Here is a 21,536-nt window from a genome sequence, read left to right on the forward strand (position 1 = left end):
TTCGGCTTAAATGAACCATCTATTCAAAGATAATGTACCTAATCATTTTTTTTTATTAACGATCTATTGAATAAAATGAGGTTCTTTGAATGCCGTTGACAATTTAGAAAAATGTCATTCTAAGAGAGATGACGATCTGGTTGTCTTATATTATTAATTGTCACCTAATGAGAGGTTTTCCATACTACGAGGTGATGGACATGGATTTGTGAAAAGTAGCTAAGACTTTACATCTTGTGAGACTGTATAAGAAAAACAGTTTCTAGGAGCTCTTGTTCAAAATCCATAGACAATTAATGAGATGGAAAATATCAAAGAATCTAGTTTTGGCTTATATATTATTTAGTGTTTCCATTATGGTTTGCTCATGGGAGTTAGAGGTTGAGATTTTGTTAAGGGGTAAATATGGCTTAGTTGATTAAGTGAGTTTGTGATGCGATTGTCGTTAAAAGTGATGACTAGGTTATTGTGATTGTCTTTGGGGGCAAAGGCCCTAATCACTTTACCCTTAATGAAAAAAGTATGATGGTTATCTCATATGTTATTGTTAAATACAAGAGATTCATATGAAACCTGAAGTCGCAAATTGAGTTTATTGAATGACATTTGAGGTCACCTTGTAGATTCTTAAAAGTCACAATAGGACTTGTTGACTGGAATCTAAGGTTTATATTATGAGTTTGACCTTAAATGAGATTCACAATGAGTAGTCGTTGACTTCATGGTTGTGCAAAGGACTTTTATATATAAAATTAGAGTCTCTTGGTAGGCGCATGTTTTGGAAAGTTACTATACATGAGAATGCGCATGAAGAGAAATGGTTATAAAACTTCACTTGAGACTTGTGATTTGATTATTTTTAGTTGACTAGGTGATTTCTCTCCATCATGGTATTGCTCATCGTGCACATGACATTGACGTATCCTATGATCATGTGATGTGGCTGGAAATATTCTTTTGGTAAGCACAAACATTCATAATAAATTTAGTAGTTATGGTGAAAAAGGTATGTTGGCAGACTTAGATCGACTCACTCACACGAGCGATCGCCTTTGGCGCTACAAAATGATAGCGAGCAAAGTTAAGACAATGTGTTACTCGGTACTTGTCCAAAGAGGGATATATAAGTTGTAAGACAAAAGATATGTCACCTTAGTGGGAGCTAAGATGAGGTCCATTATACTTAAAATGATTGTGCATGGTTACCCACAACCCATGTAGCCTATGGTTTAGCCAGATGTGAGATCCTTTTTTGCACTTTGGATGGCAAGCAAATGGAGGGACTCTTTGTTTTGGTGGTGCAAAGCAGGGTGCTTCTAGCAGTGCTTCTCGGTGGCTGGGCATGACGGTGGAGGAGCTGCGTAGTGGTTTGCTTGGGCTTCAATGTGGAGGAGTTGTGGTGCTTGTGACTAGTTGTACTTAAAGTAACAGGCTTGCTCTGTTTTTAAGCTGCAAAAATAGAGTGGTTTTTGTTTGTTATTAGGTGAGCTGGTGACTGAGCAGTGGGCTAGAACACGGTGGTTTGGGTTAGGCGCTGAGATAGCAACTAGACTAAAATTTGTATGGTGTATTCAGTTTTGATATATGCTCTTTATTTTTGAAAAGAGAACTCCATCATAACATGTATTTCATACTACATGTGCTTTTGCAATCAATAGTAGAGGTGAGTAAATGGATCCCTGCTTCCTCACCATGTGAGTCGTGAATGTCATAATTGATGACCTTAATTTATTTATGCCCTCAGGAGACCTTTCACTATGTTAGGAGGTTGTTGTTTTAGTGTCTGCTACTTTGGTATATTATTTATGACCATGAATGATGCAATCTAAAGAGTCATTGTTGGGAAAATGACTGGACTAAAATTGAATGATATGAGGGTGAAGTGAAAACTATTTGGTAACACATCGATAGTGGTGTGTCCTCACTGTCGGTAAGTTATGTTGCTTCTTGGGAGTTGCGATATAGCTGTGAGTACATTATGTTTTACGGAGATTCAACATGGCTCTGAGTTATTTGGACTTGAGAAGGATTAGAGCTGCTTAGTCTGATGTGACCAAATGAGTCGGGGTATAATGAGTTACTTTTAGGGATGTTGCTATGTTGGTCTTCTCTCTGAGAAATTTGGTATAGTGCTCCCAATTTTCTTTTACAGGTGGACTAGGTGGTCACGTAGCCTATTTGTTAGTATGAATAAGATAAAGAACACGTTAAGAGATATATGTCTGGGGTATGCCGACTATGTACGAATGGGAGATATAACAAAAAGATGAGGTGGAGGTGCCCTTAATGGGATCCCCGCCACTTCCCTCCACTTGGCTTAGTAGGATTTCAGGCATTACACCTGGAATCAAGCCATGAATTGTGGCTAGCCTAAATGTGATGACCCGCTTTTGCGTGCATTTTCACTGAAGGGTTGTTTTTAATTTAATTAATATATTGGTTTATTTATTTTAAATTATTGTGTTTTAAAATTGGTTTTTAATTATTTGATGTTGTGTTTTATTTATTTAGTCGTTTTACGATTTTTAATCTTGTTTTCGGCAGATTTGTTTTGTTTTCTGGAGTGAGGATTGGACCTCATTTCTTTCCTACATCTTTTCTTTTCCCTTTTTCTCTTTTTCTCTTTTCTTTCTTTTTCTTTTTTCTTCTTTCTTTTTTCTCTCTTCTTTCCTTCTCCCCCGAGCCCCCCATTCGTCTCTCTCTCTCCTCTTTCTCACTGCTGGAAGCTTCACCTTCACCCAGACTGCCACTGCCGGCCGGCGTGGCTGACACAACCACCGGCGTTCGAACCCCCTCCTGCCGGCGCACCACCCCACCAAATATCTCCCCCATCCGGCCAGCCGTTAGCCACCTAGAGCCATTTCTTTCCACACGATTTTTGCTCTGATCTGCTGCCGTCGCTCCACCTCCGGCCACCACCTCTTCACCACTTCATCACCGACTCATTGCCGTCCTAACCCACCCATTTCCGGCCTCTAATAGTCATCGGAATAGCTCCCATGAGCTAGCTTTCCATTTTGGGAAATCCGGCCATCAACCACCGTTTTCGCTGCCACCTACGGCCAACCTCCACTTCCACTAGCTTCATAAACATCCTTAGACCCTTCCCTATCAATCCCGAGCCTTGGTTTGTCCCTGTTCAAAAGTGGGTATTTTACAACCCACGACCACAGTGAAATTTCACTGTTACGTTGCTTTCCTTCCGCCGTTTGCAACGCCGCGTGTTTTCTAAAAATACCATATAGCGCTGTAAGTATTTTCCAAACCCTAATTTTAGATTTAAATATATTTTGCTCATTCAATAAAATATTTGTTGTTGGTTGGCTGATTCCGGACTGAGTCCGAGGAGTTCGGGGGTTGGATGGATGGAGGATGGAGTTGCTTGTTTTATTGATTTATGGATGGTTGATTATGTTCTGCATTGATATCGCATTTACATGGTGCATGCACGTGCGTTTTTATTTAATTGAGAAAAGCCTATTTTATTGGCATAAGTGGATTTTTGGGTGCGTGTGTATCACGACCCCAAGCCGGGATGGGGTATTATCTCGGTGGAGCTCCTCTAGTCACTAGGGAGCATAATAAACTGAGTGACATCCCCTGAGTTCTTGCTGGGCGACGACTGGAGCGGGGAGTAGGTGATGCTTGGCTACAAACGCGCCGGGCGCGGAACCAGGCATTGCTCTATGCACCGACTCCGTGGCCCTTCGCTGGCGAGGGCTAGAGGATGCTTGGCTACGAACGCGTGGGGCGCGGAACTGGGCATCGCTTATTAGGTGTCACATGCGTGGTCGTAACCTGCGGTGTGGCACTGGAGCCAGGGTGTGCGGATGACCCCTAGGGGAGGTCATGGTGCATACGGATTAATTGGATAATGGTTTGAGATGGAGTTTATGCAGCAGAACATTAGGCCACAGCAGACAGGGCCTTGGCCACAACAAGGAGGACCTTGGCCACAACAAGGGGGTCCCTGGCCACAACAAGGAGGGCCTTGTCCACAACAAGGAGGGCTTTGGCCACAACCAGCATGTCTTTGGCCACATCAGGGAGGGCCTTGGTTGTACTCAGGAGGATCCAGTAGCATGGTGCAAGCCAGATGCACCTATGAGCACTTTCTGGCGCATAGAACTCCACACTTCGCTGGAGAAGAGGATCCACTTCAGGCTGGAAAGTGGATCAAGGACTTGGAAAGAACTTTTGAGGTGTGTGATTGCACCGAGGCTCAACAGGTACTCTACGCCAACTATCTTTTGCAAGGCACCGCTTTTGATTGGTGGGATACCAAGAGGGTGATGCTAGAAGCAGAGTTGGGATCATTCGCCGCTGTAACCTGGCAGAGCTTCAAAAAAGATTTTAACGACCGCTTCTTTCCCGCATCGGTAAGGAAGCAAAAGGCAAGAGAGTTCTCAAATTTGGTCCAAGGAGGCATGACAGTGGAACAGTACGCTAAAAAGTTTATAGAACTTGGGCGATTTGCTCCCCACCTTATCGCCACAGAGGAGATGTGAGCTGAGCGTTTCCAGGAGGGACTACTCCCTAATATACGCCGTATGGTGGTCAGTCACCGGATATCCACTTTTCAGGACTTAGTGGAAGTGGCCACCCTTGTGGAGTGAGAGAATAATCTGAGTATGGGCTCCCCTCCGGGTCATAAGAGGCGGAGTTTTTCTAGTAAAGGAAGCAGCTCAGGTTCGCCTCAGAAATTTATTCAGTGAACCGGAACTCAACCTCAAGCGTCCTCAGGTGTTCGTATGGGAGGACGGGTGCCAATTTGTGGAGCATGTAATAGAGCCCATAAGGGCGAGTGTCGGCTGAGTGGCGGACCCCAGTGTTACCGATGCGGCCAAGTGGGCCATATTGCTCGTGAGTGCCCCATCAAAGTTCAAGGAAGCCGTGGAGGTAGACACGGAAGAAGAACAAATCCAAGACAAGCAGTGCAAGCCCGAGTTTATGCTGTCACACCTGGAGATGTGGATGATGAGGCACCAACAACCCATGATGTTGGAGTAATTACAGGTATGGATTTAATTTAATTTTATGTTAGATTTAATTTTTGGTGTATTTGGTTTCTCCTTTGTTTTTTGGATTTCATGGGTTAATGTGTTTGGTTCAGGGAGAGTCCATTTGTATGAGTTTTATGCTTGCACTTTGTTTGATTCCGGTGCTTCACAGTCGTTTGTATCTTCTACTTTTGCTCAAGTGTGTAATTTGGTCACGGAACCCTTGCCAAAGTCATTGGTAGTGGCTCTACCCGATGGTGAAATGGTGTGGTGTTCCAAGGTTGCTTTAGGATGCCCGTTAAATTTTGATGGGAGGTTCTTGGATGCTGATTTGGTGGTATTTAAGCTGTTGGGTTTTGACATCATCCTCGGGATGGATTGGCTATACCGATATTCTGCGAGTATTAATTGCAGAAGTCGGATAATTAGCTTTCAGCTTCTAGATGGTGATTGTCTGGAATTTGCGGGGAGTAAGTTACAAGAAAAGTTGGTAATTATATCGGCAATTCAAGTAAGAAGAGAGATTGCATGGAGAGCGGATGCATTCTTAGTTCAGATGGTGTCTACGCCGTCTGAGAAGAAGTCTTTGGCAGACATTCCAGTTGTGGAAGAATTTCCCGATGTGTTTGTGGATGACTTGCCCGGACTACCCCCTGTTCGGGAAATGGAGTTTGTTATAGACTTGGAACCTGGAGTAGCTCCTATACATAAAGCTCCTTATCGCAGGGCACCGACTGAATTAAAAGAGTTGAAGACTCAGTTGCAAGAGTTGGTAGATAAGGGATTTATTCAACCTAGTATGTCGCCGTGGGGTGAGCCAGTTTTGTTTGTTAAACAGAAAGATGGAACCCTCTGTATGTGCATTGATTATCAGGAATTAAATAAGGTGACCATCAAAAATAAATATCCTCTCCCACGGATCGACGATTTATTTGATCAGCTTCAAGGAGCAGTTGTGTTCTCTAAAATTGATTTGAGGTCGGGATACTACCAGCTGAGGATCAGAGACAAGGATGTGCCTAAAACTGCTTTCAGGTCGAGGTATGGGCATTATGAATTTAAGGTGATGCCGTTTGGGTTAGCTAATGCACCTGCTGCTTTCATGGATTTAATGAATCGAGTATTTCGACCTTATCTGGATTCCTTTGTGGCAGTGTTCATTGATGATATTCTGATTTATTCCCGAGATGTTGAAGAGCATGTGTATCATCTTCGTCTGGTACTTGGGAAATTGAGAGAACGCCAGTTGTACGCTAAGCTCAGCAAGTGTGAATTCTGGTTGGGGGAAGTTAGATTTCTTGGGCATGTGATTTCCTGAGACGAAGTGGCTGTTGATCCTAGTAAGGTGGAAGCTATTTTGTTATGGCAGCGTCCGACTACAGTGCGAGAGATCCGGAGTTTCTTGGGGCTTGCCGGATATTAACGAAGATTTGTGGAGGGATTTGCTCGCCTATCTAGACCTCTCACAGCTTTGACTCGGAAGAATGCAGAATTTGTTTAGTCAGATAAGTGTGAGAGAAGTGTCCAAGAATTAAAGAACAGGTTGATGACGTCACCAGTGTTAGCGCTTCCAGAACCGCATAAGCCATTCGTAATCTTCAGTGATGCGTCTAAGTTTGGTTTGGGTTGTGTCCTTATGTAGGAAGGACGTGTTGTTGCCTATGCATCTCGTCAGCTAAAGGACCATGAGAAGAATTATCCGACGCACGATTTAGAATTGGCTGCGATTGTTTTTGCTCTCAAGATCTGGTGGCACTTCTTATATGAGGAAGCTTGCGAGGTATACACTGATCACAAAAGCTTGAAGCATTTGTTTTCCTAGAAAAATCTGAACATGAGGCAGAGGCGATGGCTAGAGCTAATCAGTGACTACCAGTGTGAGATCAAGTACCATCCGGGGAAGGCCAATATAGTTGCTGATGCTTTGAGCCGAAAGTCGCACTTGGAAGATGAGGCCGAGCTGTCGGAATTGGATTTTTTGCTTTGTGGGATGAGAAGGCTCCTTATTGAGAGTTCGTAGCAAGAAGAGATTTTATCTTCAGTTCTTGATATTCGGGTAACTGATTTTGAAGAATTGAAGACTCTTTAAAGGAAGGATCCGAAGTTGCTGAATATCAGAAAAAGAGTCAGAAAATCTCGAGGGCCGTTGCATTATAGCATGGATAAAGATGGAATACTTCGATTCCGAGATCGCAGAGTGGTCCCCAAAGATTCAGAATTCAAGGAGCGGATCATGGCAGAAGCTCATGTGGCCCCTTATTCAGTTCATCCCGACAGTACAAAGATGTATCAGGACTTGAAGAAAAATTATTGGTGGGATGGAATGAAGAGGGATATTGCCTTGTATGTTGAAAAATGCCACACATGCCATCAAGTGAAGGCCGAGCATCAAAGACCCGCAGGTATGCTCCAACCCCTCCCTAGTCCTGAGTGGAAATGGGATGACATCACGATAGACTTTGTAGTGGGTTTGCCGAGAACGCCTAGTGGGAAAAATTCTGTTTGGGTGATTGTTGACCGGTTAACAAAGAGTGCTCATTTCTTGCCTGTTAATAACACCGACTCCTCGGGTAAGTTGACACGCTTGTACGTGAAGGAAATAGTACGGCTGCACGGCATACCAAAGAGTATAGTGTCAGATCGAGACCCAAGGTTCACGTCGCAGTTCTGGAAGAGTTTGCAGGCAGCTTTAGGTACTAAGTTGAAGTTCAGTACTGCATATCACCCACAGACAGACGGCCAATCAGAGCGTACCATTCAGACCCTTGAAGACATGTTGCGAGCATGTGTCATGGAATTTCAAGGGAGTTGGGAAAACCATTTTCCGCTCATTGAGTTTGCATATAATAATAGCTTCCATGCGACCATTCAGATGGCTCCCTATGAAGCTCTTTATGGGAGGAAGTGCAGATCACCCTTGTGTTGGGATGAAGTCAGGGAGAGTAAGATAATTGGACCCAAAATACTTCAAGAGATGCAAAGCCAAGTTCGGATCATCAGAGATAAAATGGCGGCAGCTCAGAGTCACCAGAAAAGCTATGTTGATACCAGGAGGAGAGAGTTATCTTTTGAAGTAGGTGATTGGGTTTATCTCAAAGTCTCTCCCATGAGAGGTGTTAAGCGTTTTGGTAAGAAGAGGAAATTGGATCCAAGGTATGTCGGCCCTTTTCAGATTCTAGAGAAGGTAGGGTCCGTCGCCTATAGAGTTGCTTTGCCAGAATATTTTGGGGATATTCATGATTTCTTTCACGTATCATCCCTGAAGAAGAGCTTTGAACAGCAAGAGCCACGCTTCGTCGACCCAGAGGGTATTTAGTTGCAACTGGATCTCACTTATAAAGTTGTTCCATCACAGATCATGGATTGGAAGGAGCAACAGTTGAGGTCCAAGACGATACCTTTGGTTAAGGTGGCTTGGGGAGATCCGTTAGCTCAAGACTTCTCTTGGGAGCGAGTAGCGGACATGAGGGAGCAGTACCCATACTTGTTTGAGTAATGAAGGTACGTATCTTAATCTTGGTCACATATGGTTTATGTGATTTTATGTGGCTTGTTTTAAGTTGGTGGTTGATCTTGCAAATTTCGAGGACGAAATTTGTTTTTAAGGGGGGAGGATATGATGACCCGCTTTTACGTGTATTTTCACTAAAGGGTTGTTTTTAATTTAATTAATATATTGGTTTATTTATTTTAAATTATTGTGTTTTAAAATTGGTTTTTAATTATTTGATGTTGTGTTTTATTTATTTAGTCGTTTTACGATTTTTAATCTCATTTTCGGCGGATTTGTTTTGTTTTCCGGAGTGAGGATTGTACCTCATTTCTTTCCTACATCTTTTCTTTTCCCCTTTTCTCTTTTTCTCTTTTCTTTCTTTTTCTTTTTTCTTCTTTCTTTTTTCTCTCTTCTTTCCTTCTCCCCCGAGCCCCCCGTTCGTCTCTCTCTCTCCTCTTTCTCACGGCCGGAAGCTTCACCTTCACCCAGACCGCCGCCGCCGGCCGGCATGGCCGACACAGCCACGCCGGCGCACCACCCCACCAAATATCTCCCCCATCCGACCAGCTGTTAGCCACCTAGAGCCATTTCATTCCACACGGTTTTTGCTCCGATCTGCCACCGTCGCTCTGCCTCCGGCCACCATCTCTTCACCACTTCATCATCGACTCCTTGCCATCCTAACCCACCCATTTCCGGCCTCTAATAGTCACTGGAACAGCTCCCACGAGCTAGCTTTCCATTTTGGGAAATCCGGCCATCAACCACCATTTTCGCCGCCACCCACGGCCAACCTCCACTTCCACTAGCTTCATAAACATCCTTAGACCCTTCCCTATCAATCCCGAGCCTTGGTTTGTCCCCGTTCAAAAGTAGGTATTTTACAACCCATAGCCACAGTGAAATTTCACTGTTACGTTGCTTTCCTTCCGCCGTTTGCAACACCGCGTGTTTTCTAAAAATACCATATAGCCCTGTAAGTATTTTCCAAACCTACTTTTAGATTTAAATATATTTTTCTCATTCAATAAAATATTTGTTGTTGGTTGGTTGATTCCAGACTGAGTCCGAGGAGTTCGGGGGTCGGATGGATGGAGGATGGAGTTGCTTGTTTTATTGATTTATGGATGGTTGATTATTTTGTGCATTGATATCGCATTTACATGGTGCATGTACGTGCATTTTTATTTAATTGAGAAAAGCCTGTTTTATTGGCGTAAGTGGATTTTCGGGTGCGTGTGTATCATGACCCCAAGTCGGGATGAGGTATTATCTCGGTGGAGCTCGTCTAGTTACTCGGGAGCGTAATAAACTGAGTGACGTCCCCTGAGTTGTTGCTGGGCGACGACAGGAGCGGGGGCTAGGGGATGCTTGGCTACGAACGCACCGGGCACGGAACCGGGCATCGCTCTACGCACCGACTCCGTGGCCCTTCTTTGGCGAGGGCTAGAGGATCCTTGGCTACGAACGCGCGGGGCGCGAAACTGGGCATCGCTCGTTAGGTGTCACATGCGTGGTCGTAACATGCGGTGCGGCACTGGAGCCAGGGTGTGCGGATAACCCCTAGGGGAGGTCAAGGTGCATACGGATTAATTGGATAATGGTTTGAGATGGATACGGGCCAAATTTAACTTTTGGCGTGATATTTGGAAAGGATATGTTTTTGGGCCAAATGGGATTTTTGGCGTGCGCGGAAAAATATGTTTTTATGGATTTTGAGATGTGGTTTATGAGACATGTGCATTGGGCATACTTCATGCATATTGTTTGAGTTTTATATATTTTTATCTGGTGGTGTTTGGATTTTACTTACCTGCGGCGCCATTTTTGGTTCCGTAGATTTTGGTGCGGGGTTCGAGGAGGAGGAGGAGGCTGAGCCTGAGGATGCGGCTTCGCCAGAGTTTTGAGTTGAAGTTATGCTTTGTAGCCATTTTTAAAACTATATTTGTGTTATGTAATATTTTATTTATGTATGTTTTAAACAGCTTGTATTATATTAAGAAAAATTCTGGTACTTAGTTATATGACTTTCATTATCCGTTGCGTTTCCTTTTGCACATTTGTTGCTCTTACACACACTTGGCACTCGTCGATAGGATGATGACCCGTGATGTCATCATCCGGACGTCTCGATTTCCCCGTGTTCCTGCGTGGGGATTTGGGGGCGTCACACTAAAGGCCAGTCAATGGGTATTGTGGACGGTTGATCTATCAATCCTTCATCCCTTGGCAGAAAACAGACTTAGTGAAGGGAAAAAAAAAAAAGAAAAATCTCTCTCGAGGCAAAACACTTAGGTTGTTGAATAAGTGAGTGATACTCTGGTTTTCTACTACGTAGCACATTCCATCATCGATGTGAAGATGAACATCAACGTGAAGAATCCGTAGAACAATCGTGCTAGATCTAAGATATTTCTAATAAGGTAACATCGCTTCCACTGTGTCTTTGATCTAGTATTTCTAACATCATCCTATTTTAAACTCTGAAATCTTTTATCTTAGAATACACCCAAAACCAGCAAAAAAAAAAAAAAAAAAAAAAAAGGAAAAGAGAAAAAGAAAAACAAACAAACAAAGAGAATATCTAGTATCTACCGCATCTTTTATCTTCTTTATTTTAGTTACTTCATTTGTATAGTAAATATTTCTTAGTAAAAAAATAGACCTCAAAATCACTGCCATTTGCTTAGCCTCAAGATCATACCCCAAAAAAATAAAAATAAAAAATGAATCAATTATTATAATTCTAGTTATTCGTTTTATAAGGAAATCATTATTGCTCTTAAATAATTGAGCCAGCTCTTTACCTATCAACTTCCAAGTCGAGATTTCTTGTTTGTATCTTCAGAAAATGACCTTTCCTAGATGTTTTTTTTTGTTCGTTCCTTTTCTTGACCTTCACCTTTTGCACCTATGTTCCTGTGGATATACATACACATATGTTCTTCTCACATTTAAGAGGTATATAAATGCAAGAGTAATGGTTTCAACTAACAAAGTAGGACGAGGGTGAAAAAGGAATCTAACAAAATATATGAGAGAACCCTAGCTCTGGACATGAAAAGATAGAAGGAAGGAAACCACGTGTCATATCCAACGTTAACAAATCCAACTCCAAGTGGAGACTCGTTAATGGTCTTAGCCAAACACGAAGGACGAGGAAGAAAAAAATGACTTTTTTTTCCTCGAAGTTTTCAATGGTCATCCCAAAACAAGCAAAAGCAACACTAAAAATAAGAACAACAAACTTGATTATCTCACCAAAAGATTGGCTCCAACCCATTTCCACACGAGGAAGCCGCTTAAACCCAGTTTTAACATAGTCTGATAAACAGACTATAAACCTATGACTAAAAGCTGCAGTCGAGACGAGTGCTCTGCATTTTACTAATCTAGTCCAACTGTAGGAGACTATCACGATCACGTCATCTTGATTACTAGCTAGGAAAAGCGATAGTATAGTGGAAAAGACGTCATTGGGTGGACTAATCTACTACCAGTCATTTGTGTTTTCACGCTTTTGTGATGGCGCGTGGCAGCCACGCTCCGGTGGAATGGAGATGGGGTAGACCAGATCTAGAAGATCTCATTGTGGAGAATATATTGGTACAGCGTGTGTAGCCGTTTGAGGAGTCGAGGCAGCGGCACATGAGGACCACTCGCCGAACTTTTTGGCATGATTCTACTTCATCCCAGTAGATCGGTGGCTGAGGGATGCAGTGGTGGGGCGAGTGTTGATAGATGTAGGCAGGAAAGCAATAGATCTGACCAAAACCCAACAGGTGGAGGGAGGGGGGGGAACACTAAGGGCTTGTTTGGGGTTGCGGTATGAGTCTTAAAAAGTGCTTAAATAGCTTTTAAAAGCTCTTTAATGACAAAATTATGTCGTTTAGGTGTTATATATTAAAGCATTTTAAACCTCAAATAAGTTAAAAAGTACGTTTGAGGAAACGTGCTTTTCCAAATAATGCGGAAAGTAATTCGAATTCTAAAAAGACTGTCAATGGATGAAAAATATTCATACAACTTTAAGATAATTATAACTTTCAAACTTTCAAGGATATGATTATAATTTTTAAAAATTTGAATAATCATTATTTCTACTTCAGAAAGTACTTTTTTAATTTCTTTCCAAACAAATGTAATATGTTTTAAAGTGATTTAAACATATGGTAACCAAACAGTAAATAAATTTTTAATAGTAGAACTTATTACTTAAGTTATAAGTTATAAGTCATACAGTTATAAGCTATATTTCCTAACATAATCCTAAACATGCACTAATATGAAAGTGTATACACAATGCAGAAATGGAAAGGAAAATGAGAGGAGGCATTGAGCCCTCCTCTCCAGCAATGACACTCGAAGTGATGGAGTTTTCTAGAGAGGTGGAAGAGGTTTTCTCTCTAAAAAGCTTTCGAACAGCCTTTATGCCTTGTCCTTCCTAGTCGATGCAAGATCTTTATGTGCGTTGCTGATGCCAGACCGAGCAATGGCTTTTGTGCCTTGCCATTTTTATGGCATATGTGCCTGCTATTTTCATTTTCACACCATACATCAACAATATGATTTGTATACATAAAATTCTCTTTATCTATTGAGTCATTTAGTACTATGTTGTAAAGATTAAGCCTTACCTATGAGTCATTTAGTGCTATTTCCAATTTTTATCATCTCGAAGATATAGAGACTGCCTCCCACATACATGGAAACCAAGTGCAATAGGACCTGGTTAGGGTTGCATTTAAGCCGAGATGCGCGAATTGAGACTGTCCAAGCTTTGCTCAAATATCTCAAAACTCGGCTTGAGCTTGGCATGTATAAAAGCCAGTTTCTAAATTTCAACTCAAGCTTGGCTTAATTTATAGAAAATCGAACCCGAACTTTGCTTGGATATTGAGTTAATCAAGCTAAGTGCTTGATTGAGCCTAGTCTAATTCAACTAGAGATTTTTTTTTTTAGTTTCGTATTTTTCATTCAAAAAATAATAAATAAGATAGATTATAAAATAAGAAAGAAATGAATGAGACAATACATTAAATGAATCAAAAATACATATTTTATTGAATTTATTTGTGAGCATTAATTGATTCAAGTTCTATATGAGTTTTATCATTTAGTAATCGATCAAAATATCATCATAACGATCAATGAAATCATTTAATAAATGAATCAATCACAAATTGACTTAACATTATATAATTCAAGTTGCATGTTGAGTAGTCAGTTTAGATTATACCCCTAGACTCGGCATATAACTCATTCTACATTTTTGACAAGCTATCGTGGCCCATATCTTTCTAACACTATGGTTTTTCATTCCCTTCATTTTTTGCTTTCAGACATATAACTAAAACTATTAGGTAGAGATATATATGTAGATACCACAATGAGAAGAGATTACAAAACTTAATTTCAACGTAATTGTTGCCATTGTTCGACCACCTCGCCTCATTACTTTTCGTGACCAAGTCCCCACATAAGTTACAGGCATCTGTGAGCAACATGTTTTGGAAACTTAGAGGATCAAAGTGCTAAGGTCATGTTTCACACCCTAGCAACCACATTCGCTTGTTTTGGGCAACCCATTCATTCTTGAAATCAAGAAGGCTAGCTTGGCCTCTTCGACCAGAGGATACCTTCAATGCTTAAGTTAGTTTTTTCCAAAGTAATCACCCAGAAAGAAAAGAAAGTATTAGGGAATATGAACATATCTCTTGATTTCTTTCCTATTTCACATTTGTACCCTTGTCTTGGCAGGGGTGTGTCTCGCTTGCTTCTGTCAAAGGTTGGTTGCTGCTTTCCTTTTGGGGGCTTTACCTCATTTCTAAATGCATTTCTAAATGCATGGGACATGGGATGGCCCCATCGATGCCAGTTCTTCTAAAGATGGGTGGTTCCTAGGGCACTTCTAGTCCACCATCACCACGGTGTCAGACCTCACCTCTATGTGGGACCTAAACAGAGTCCCAGACTCTGTAGAACTAGTTCTACCTGGTCCACGACAAGGTGCAGTGGACTCAGAGAGGTTCTTTGGGTAAGTGGCTTTCTACATCACCATGTTTTAGGTGGGGCTATGGCTTCCCTTTTGTCAACATGTTCGCGAGGTTCTAAACTTTCTTGGTATAGCCCCCATCTTATTTTCTTCCACGCAATTAGAAATTAATGCAAGTCACATACCTATTTTATAGGGAACCTGTTACGCGCCAAAAATATCTTATCGATACTACAAGATAATTAGCATGATCATACATTTGTGTAGTTCATATGATGAACGACATGTTCTTTTAAAATGTTATGTATGTACAACCCTTGTTGGATGCCCCTATTTACCTACCCAAGTCCTGATGAAAGCTATTTAGGAATGCCATGATAAAAACAAGTGTCATGATTTTATGCATGTGTCATAGTTTACATTGTATATACATACATCATGATATTTTATGGCAAATCATGAATTTATGTTGTTCCCTGACATCACAATATGATATGACAAGCTATGATTTTATGAAAATTTCATGCATTATAATAAGGCTGGATATGATAACAAAGCATGAAAGTCTGATCATGAATGTATGTATCTATGACAGTCAAGATGTGTAATGACCTGAGTTATGATATGTATGATCGTCCCATGAGGTAAAGACATATTACATTGTCATGATTGACACACTAGTAGTGTTGTCATCCTCATTTATGGATTTCTAACCCGTGGCCAAGGGTAAAGTGATTGTCAATATCACCTCACACGGTCAAAAATGGGTACTAGCAAGGAAAGTCAAAGGCAAGCTGAGACATTCTGCATGTTTCATGTACATGTCTAGTTATGTATTTCTGCGTATGCACTTTTTTCAAGAAAATTGTATGTTGATATTTTATTTACTGTATGATGTAATTCTTATTGAGTATTCAACTCATTTTTTTATGTTTTAACCACCCCAAATAATGATCGCTATGAGAATGAAGTTGTGGGATGAGACTTAACTCAGAACAATGAACTAGAGGCCTAGACAGCTCATGGATGTTGAGTTTTATTTACTGTATGATGTAATTCTTATTGAGTATTTAACTCATTTTTTTTATGTTTTAACCACCCTAGATAATGATCGCTATGAGAATGAAATTGTGGGATGAGACTTAACTCAGAACGATGAAGTTGAGGCCTAGACAGTTCATGGATGTTGAGTTTTATGTTTTCAATTTTAACTTTTAAGTAATTTTTATCAAGCACATAAGGAATAAATGATTTTTAATAAGTGCTTCCACAATCTCTTTCGTATATTTTCAGTATTTTACTAAAGTATTGATGTGAACTCCAATCGACTCGCTTTGAGACCCAACAACAATATTGGAAAAACAAACCCAAGAAAGCCAAACTCAAGTCTATGAATGGAGAATCTAGACCTGTTAAGATCTCATTTCAAGAACCTAGATTATATTAAAATCTAGACCCGTTGAAAAACCCGTATCAAGAACCCAGATACAGAGGAGGAATGTCACAAAAATTGTGATTTACCTTTGATAAGTTCAGAAGTTCAATCAAGAACAAGAGGAGTAAAATCAACTCACAATGAAAATTCAATATTGTCTAACCTTCTCAAATGAGGCTACAAGTGGTTTAAATAGCAATCCCCAAAAATCCTAAGTGAATAGTGCCGCTGGTACTATAGCGTGAATAGTGCCGAGCTACAGTACTTTTAAAACCCTAGTTCACATAAAATAATAACTTTTCAAATATGCCATTGGCCAAAATACAAGGCCTACTCAACAACCCCAGCTCATTAGAAATTTGACGTATGTGGGCTAAGCATCCTCAAGCTCACTTATTCTAAACTAATAATAAATTGAAAGCCTTAACAACAATTGGTTCTATCTCTAAGTCATGTCTTTCACAACTTGTATCAAGTGGATCAAAACTGGTTCTTCTTCCTTCGAACCCATCTTGAGTGTTTGGCTCTTCCTAGCTTCATCCCAAGTGATTTGCACTAATCCTTGCATTGCTTCCTTGATCTTGTAATTGGCCCATGTGGAACTTGCAAAAGATCTTTAAGGCTACCTCTACCTTGATTCCCATCATTCCCCCTCTCCTCAAAAGGATTCAACCTCGAATCTTCACCTATATCAAAAGGAGAAAGATCAGAAATATTGAAGATAGCAGAAACATTATACTCACCTAGAAGATCTGCTTTATATGCATTCTCATTAATTTTTTCAAGAATTTGGAAAGGTTCATCTCTTCAAGGATGCAACTTAGTTCGTCAATGCGCTAGGAATCTTTCTTTGCGCATGTGAACCCAAACACAATCTCTTGGTTCAAAGATGACACGTCTTCGTCCTTTATTAGCTTGGGAAGCAATCATTTCATAGTTTTGGGCAATTTGAAGCCGTACCCTCTCATGAAGTGACTCCACTAACCCCGCTTTCTTTTGTCCATCCAAGCTACTCTTGCCATTAACAGGTAAAGTCATCAAGTCTAAAGGAGTAAGTGGATTAAAACCATAAACAATTTCAAAAGGAGAGTATGAAGTAATAGTATGCATGGTCCTATTGTATGCAAACTCTATAAATGGCAAACAATTCTCCCAAGTCTTTAAATTCTTATGAACAACAGTGTGTAAAAGCTGAGTTAAAGTCCTTTAAACTACTTCAGTCTGTGGGTGACAAGTAGTGAAAAATAATTGCTTAGTACCTAATTTTCCTCACAACACCTTCTGAAAGTAGCTAAGAAATTTAACATCCCTATCAGAAAAGATACTCTTGGGCACACCATGGAGTCGCACTATCTCCCTGAAAAACAAGTCAGCTATATGTGTGGCATCATCTATTTTATGGCATGGAATGAAATGTGCCATCTTGCTAAATATATCTACAACTACAAATATAGAATCTCTGCCCCTTTTTGTCCTAGGCAGCCCCAAAACAAAATCCATAGATATGTCTACCCATTACTCACTAGGAACGGGTAAGGGTGTATACAACCCATGTGGCAAAACCTTAGGCCAAAAGAAATGTTCATGCAATATGTCTAAGGTTTTCTTGACACCGAAGTGTCCCATTAATCCTCCACCATGTGCCTCACACACCAATAACTCACGCATAGAACAATTAGGCACACACAATTTGTTTTCTTTAAACAAGTAACCATCATGCTTGATTGCTTTTGTTTGAATTTTGAGCTTTATGCAATGTTCATCTCAATTAATTTTCACTATTTTGCTCAAGGATTAGCAATAAGCTAGTTGGGGGTGTGATTGAGCTGAAATATTGCATGTTTTAGCTATTTAAAACTAATGTATTTTAAATTATTCGTGACACTATTATTGGTTTTAGATGGAAAAATGGTTAATAAGCATAAATACGAGTTGTGATTTTTAATTGATTGATATCATGTTTATGCTTAATTTTATAACTATGATTTAATGGGACAATATTTCCTCACATATATAGTATATTTTTGATAATCTATTTTTCTTTTAATTTATTTTTGAGTGTTATTTCTTTCTTCTTATTTTCAGCTTAAATAAAATTCAAATGGAATCCGGTTGGAACTTTTGACCAAAAGTGCATATTAATTGAGAGGAATGAAGAGAAGGAAGGAAGTAGTGTACTTAGCAGCTGAAAAAAAAGACACAAAATGAAGATGACTTTTCGGTGCTGACTTTCTTACCTTGATTGTTCATAAACACATGCGATGAAGAAAATGGTTTGCGGTGGACAAATACATGCAAAGTCAAAGTCTAAAAAGGAGGCTGAAACGAAGTAGAGGCATGTTGAAAAGAAAAACAAGTAAAGGACATGGAGGTGGGTGATATGGATGTATAGTGAAAAGAGAAAAAAAAGATGAAGTTGGGATTGAATTTTTGGTGGAGTGTGAACATAAGGCTTGAGGCAGCTTCTTGTTGTTTGGCTTGACTTTTATATGGAAATCAAATATTTGATGTCGGCTAAAGTGGACTTGATTGGAAGTGCTTAATCCTCCGGTGCTGAAAACGTCTTGACTTGGATTGATGAGAGTTGTACGAGAAAAGAAAAAAAGGTGGGACGTTGGATTAGATAGAAGGTAAGCCGGTGCATGAGTTGGTGGGAAATTGAAGATGAAGAAATAAATTAATTTTGCTGATAAGAGGGATGTAAGAGTGGAGATTTAGTTTAAGGGAGAGGTGCCGTGATTGACAGGGATTAAAGAGAGAAATCGGTGGGAATTCATTGAAGATAGGTGCCATGCTTGACTTGTGGAGAGGGACACTTTAGAGAGTCGGTGAAAGTCTATAAAAAGGGACGTGGGGGAATTTTCTGCAGGGAAAAAAAAGTCGGTTTTGGGATTTCATTAAATCCTTTTGCTTGGAATTAACAGAAGGAGTTTTTTTTTTTTTTCTTGGACGTGTAGGGACATGGGGAGTTGAGAGATGCTGAGAGAGTATTGACGTGGGGGATTTTCTGGAGATGAAGGGAGTCGGTCAACTGGGGTTAGTTTGATTGGCTGGGATTAGTGTGATTTTTGCAGGAAGTCGGTGCTGGGGGTTGTTCTGATTTCATTAAATCCTTGTGCTTTGAATTGATTGGAAGGTAGTTGAGGGAGAGTCGGTGCTGCTTTTGAAGAGAGAAGTCGGTGAAGAGAGTGAAGAAAAGTCTGGAGAGGGAGTTTCATTTTGTTGAAGCAGAGTTTTCATCTAGACGGAAATTAAGCAGCTTACTTCATTTTGTTTTTGTTCTTTTTTTTTTTTTTTTTTTTCATTTTACGTATAGGGAAGTTGGTTTTTGGCTTTCCAGATTTTATTGCCTATAGTTATTTCTTGGTATTTCTTGTGTTTTATTTTTCTGATGGAGAATATTTATCTGATTTTTATAGTACTTATGATAAACATGATTGGCTAAATTTTCATACTAAGGTTAGAGGTGAAGTTTAATGATTTAAATATTATTTTTGGATCAACGTAAAATTTATTTTCTGAGCTTGATCAATTGAAAGATTTTATTATTGGATATTTTGATTATCTATATATTTATCTTGATTCATTGTGATTTTCAAATACAGTGAATGCTTGAGAAATCCCTGTGATATTCAAATAGATTTGTGAATGTTTTAATCATCAATTATTCACGCTCAATCATAAGCGACTATTTTTCTTGATCTTAAATGCTAAATCTTTCAATTAAACGGAATTATTATTCTAATTTAAGTGAAGTAAATCGATTGGAAACAATATCATAAATTATTAGATGGATCCTCAAAACCTTAGTCTTTCTCTATATCAATTCATTTTATCATTTTAGTTTGATTCATTTATTTTATAAATCTTCCTCTCTATATTCGATTGTACGTTTCTTTTAGTAATTTCGTTTCATTGTCTGAATTTATTTTCTTTATCACAAAAGTCAAACCCTGTGGATTCGATTCTGTAAGATACTACAACACCTGTATACTTGCAGGCAAAACTGTACTAAATTTTTGGTTCATTAATTTGAGTCAAAGTTTAGGAGCAAAAAGTTTTTAGAGCCGTTGTCGGGGATTGCAACGTGTGATAATATTTTTTTAGAAAAGAAAAAATATATTTTAGTAATCTTTTGCTAATTTTCTCATATTCTTTTTGCAGGTACAATTTTTGCTATTTTGACGGAAAATGATCAAGTAACATTGCTTCCATATTCATATCATTTGGTAATTTCGTTTCAAACAAAAAAAATATTTTAATTTCTTGCTTGTTTTGCATTTTGTTTTCTTTTTGGTCTTTGAATGTGCTCGATCCTCTATGATGAATGATCTCGTGGCAACGTGATCAAACTTGTAGATTGAGAAGAGAGGAAATTGTTTTAAAAGAATTGGTTGATAAGTTGTCTGGTGATTCCAAAAATTCTCATTCTAATACCATGGCTGATAATCATAGTGTTCATGACGAACAAGAAAATGAGGAGGCACAAAATAATTCACCAATGAGAACTTTGCGCGAGTATTTGCAGCCAACAAGGACAAGTACTCAATCTTGCATGATTTTTCCAACGAATATGAAAAATTTTGATTTAAAACCGGGACTAATGCAATTACTTCCCAAGTTTCATAGCTTAGACTCAGAAAGAATTTGAAGAAGTTTGTGCAACTTTACAAACCCAAACTATCAATAATGATGTTGTTAGATTAAAGTTGTTTGCATTTTCTTTGAAAGAAAAAGCTAAAAATTGGCTTAACTCCTTGAGACCAAAATCTATTGGCACATGGCAAGAAATGCAAAGAGAATTTCTGAAAACGTTTTTTCCAACTCATAGGACCAACACTCTTCGCAGAAATATTATGAATTTTTCTCAAAAAGAAAATGAAACTTTTTTTCAGTGTTGGGAGTGTTTTAAAGAATTATTATTAACTTGCCCACATCATGGCTATGAGACTTGGCACACCATTAGTTTTTTTTTTTTTTTTTTTATGAAGGTTTAACATCTCAAATGCGTCAGTTTGTAGAAATGATGTGTAACGGTGAATTTTTAAATAAAGATGCTGATGATGCTTGGGACTATTTTGACCAGTTAGCTGAAAATGCCCAATCTTGGGATAACACAGATCGTTCGAATCGGTCAAATAAGCTCAAACTCAATGCCATGTCTCAAGAAGGAATGTATGTTCTTAAAGGAAATGATGATGTGAATGCTAAGATAGCAAGTCTGACAAGAAAAGTCGAAGCCATGGTACTTAGGAAGGTAAATTCAGCTAAGGCCATTGAAAAAGAAGAAGAGAATTCTGGCGTATGTGAGATTAGTGGACACCTAACTCAGGATTGTCCCACAATCCCCGCTTTTAAAGAGGTACTGCACGAACAAGCCAATGTCATGAATTCTTATAAGAGACCATTTTTTCCCCTTATTCGGAAACATATAATCCTGGATGGAGAAATCACCCCAACTTTAGTTGGAAGAACAAGTCAAATTCAAATCAAAATCCTCAAGGGCCATCTTCTTCTACTCCTTATGTGCCTCCACATAAGAAAACCCTTGAGGAAACATTATAAACTTTATGCAGGGACAGACCAATATCAACACTCAGACAATGCAAGCTA

The 21,536-nt window shown here is 39.5% G+C and overlaps 1 non-coding gene across 1 annotated transcript; it reads right to left on the reverse strand.

Annotated features, from left to right (window-relative positions):
* Positions 1–20,764: 20,764 nt before the first annotated feature.
* Positions 20,765–20,868, reverse strand: LOC122302012. The gene has a single exon (XR_006240263.1). It is a non-coding gene; the product is annotated as a small nucleolar RNA R71 (small nucleolar RNA).
* Between the last annotated feature and the right edge of the window lie 668 nt (positions 20,869–21,536).

This window comes from Carya illinoinensis, chromosome 2 (genome assembly GCF_018687715.1).
Source record: "Carya illinoinensis cultivar Pawnee chromosome 2, C.illinoinensisPawnee_v1, whole genome shotgun sequence".
Taxonomy (NCBI): domain Eukaryota; kingdom Viridiplantae; phylum Streptophyta; class Magnoliopsida; order Fagales; family Juglandaceae; genus Carya; species Carya illinoinensis.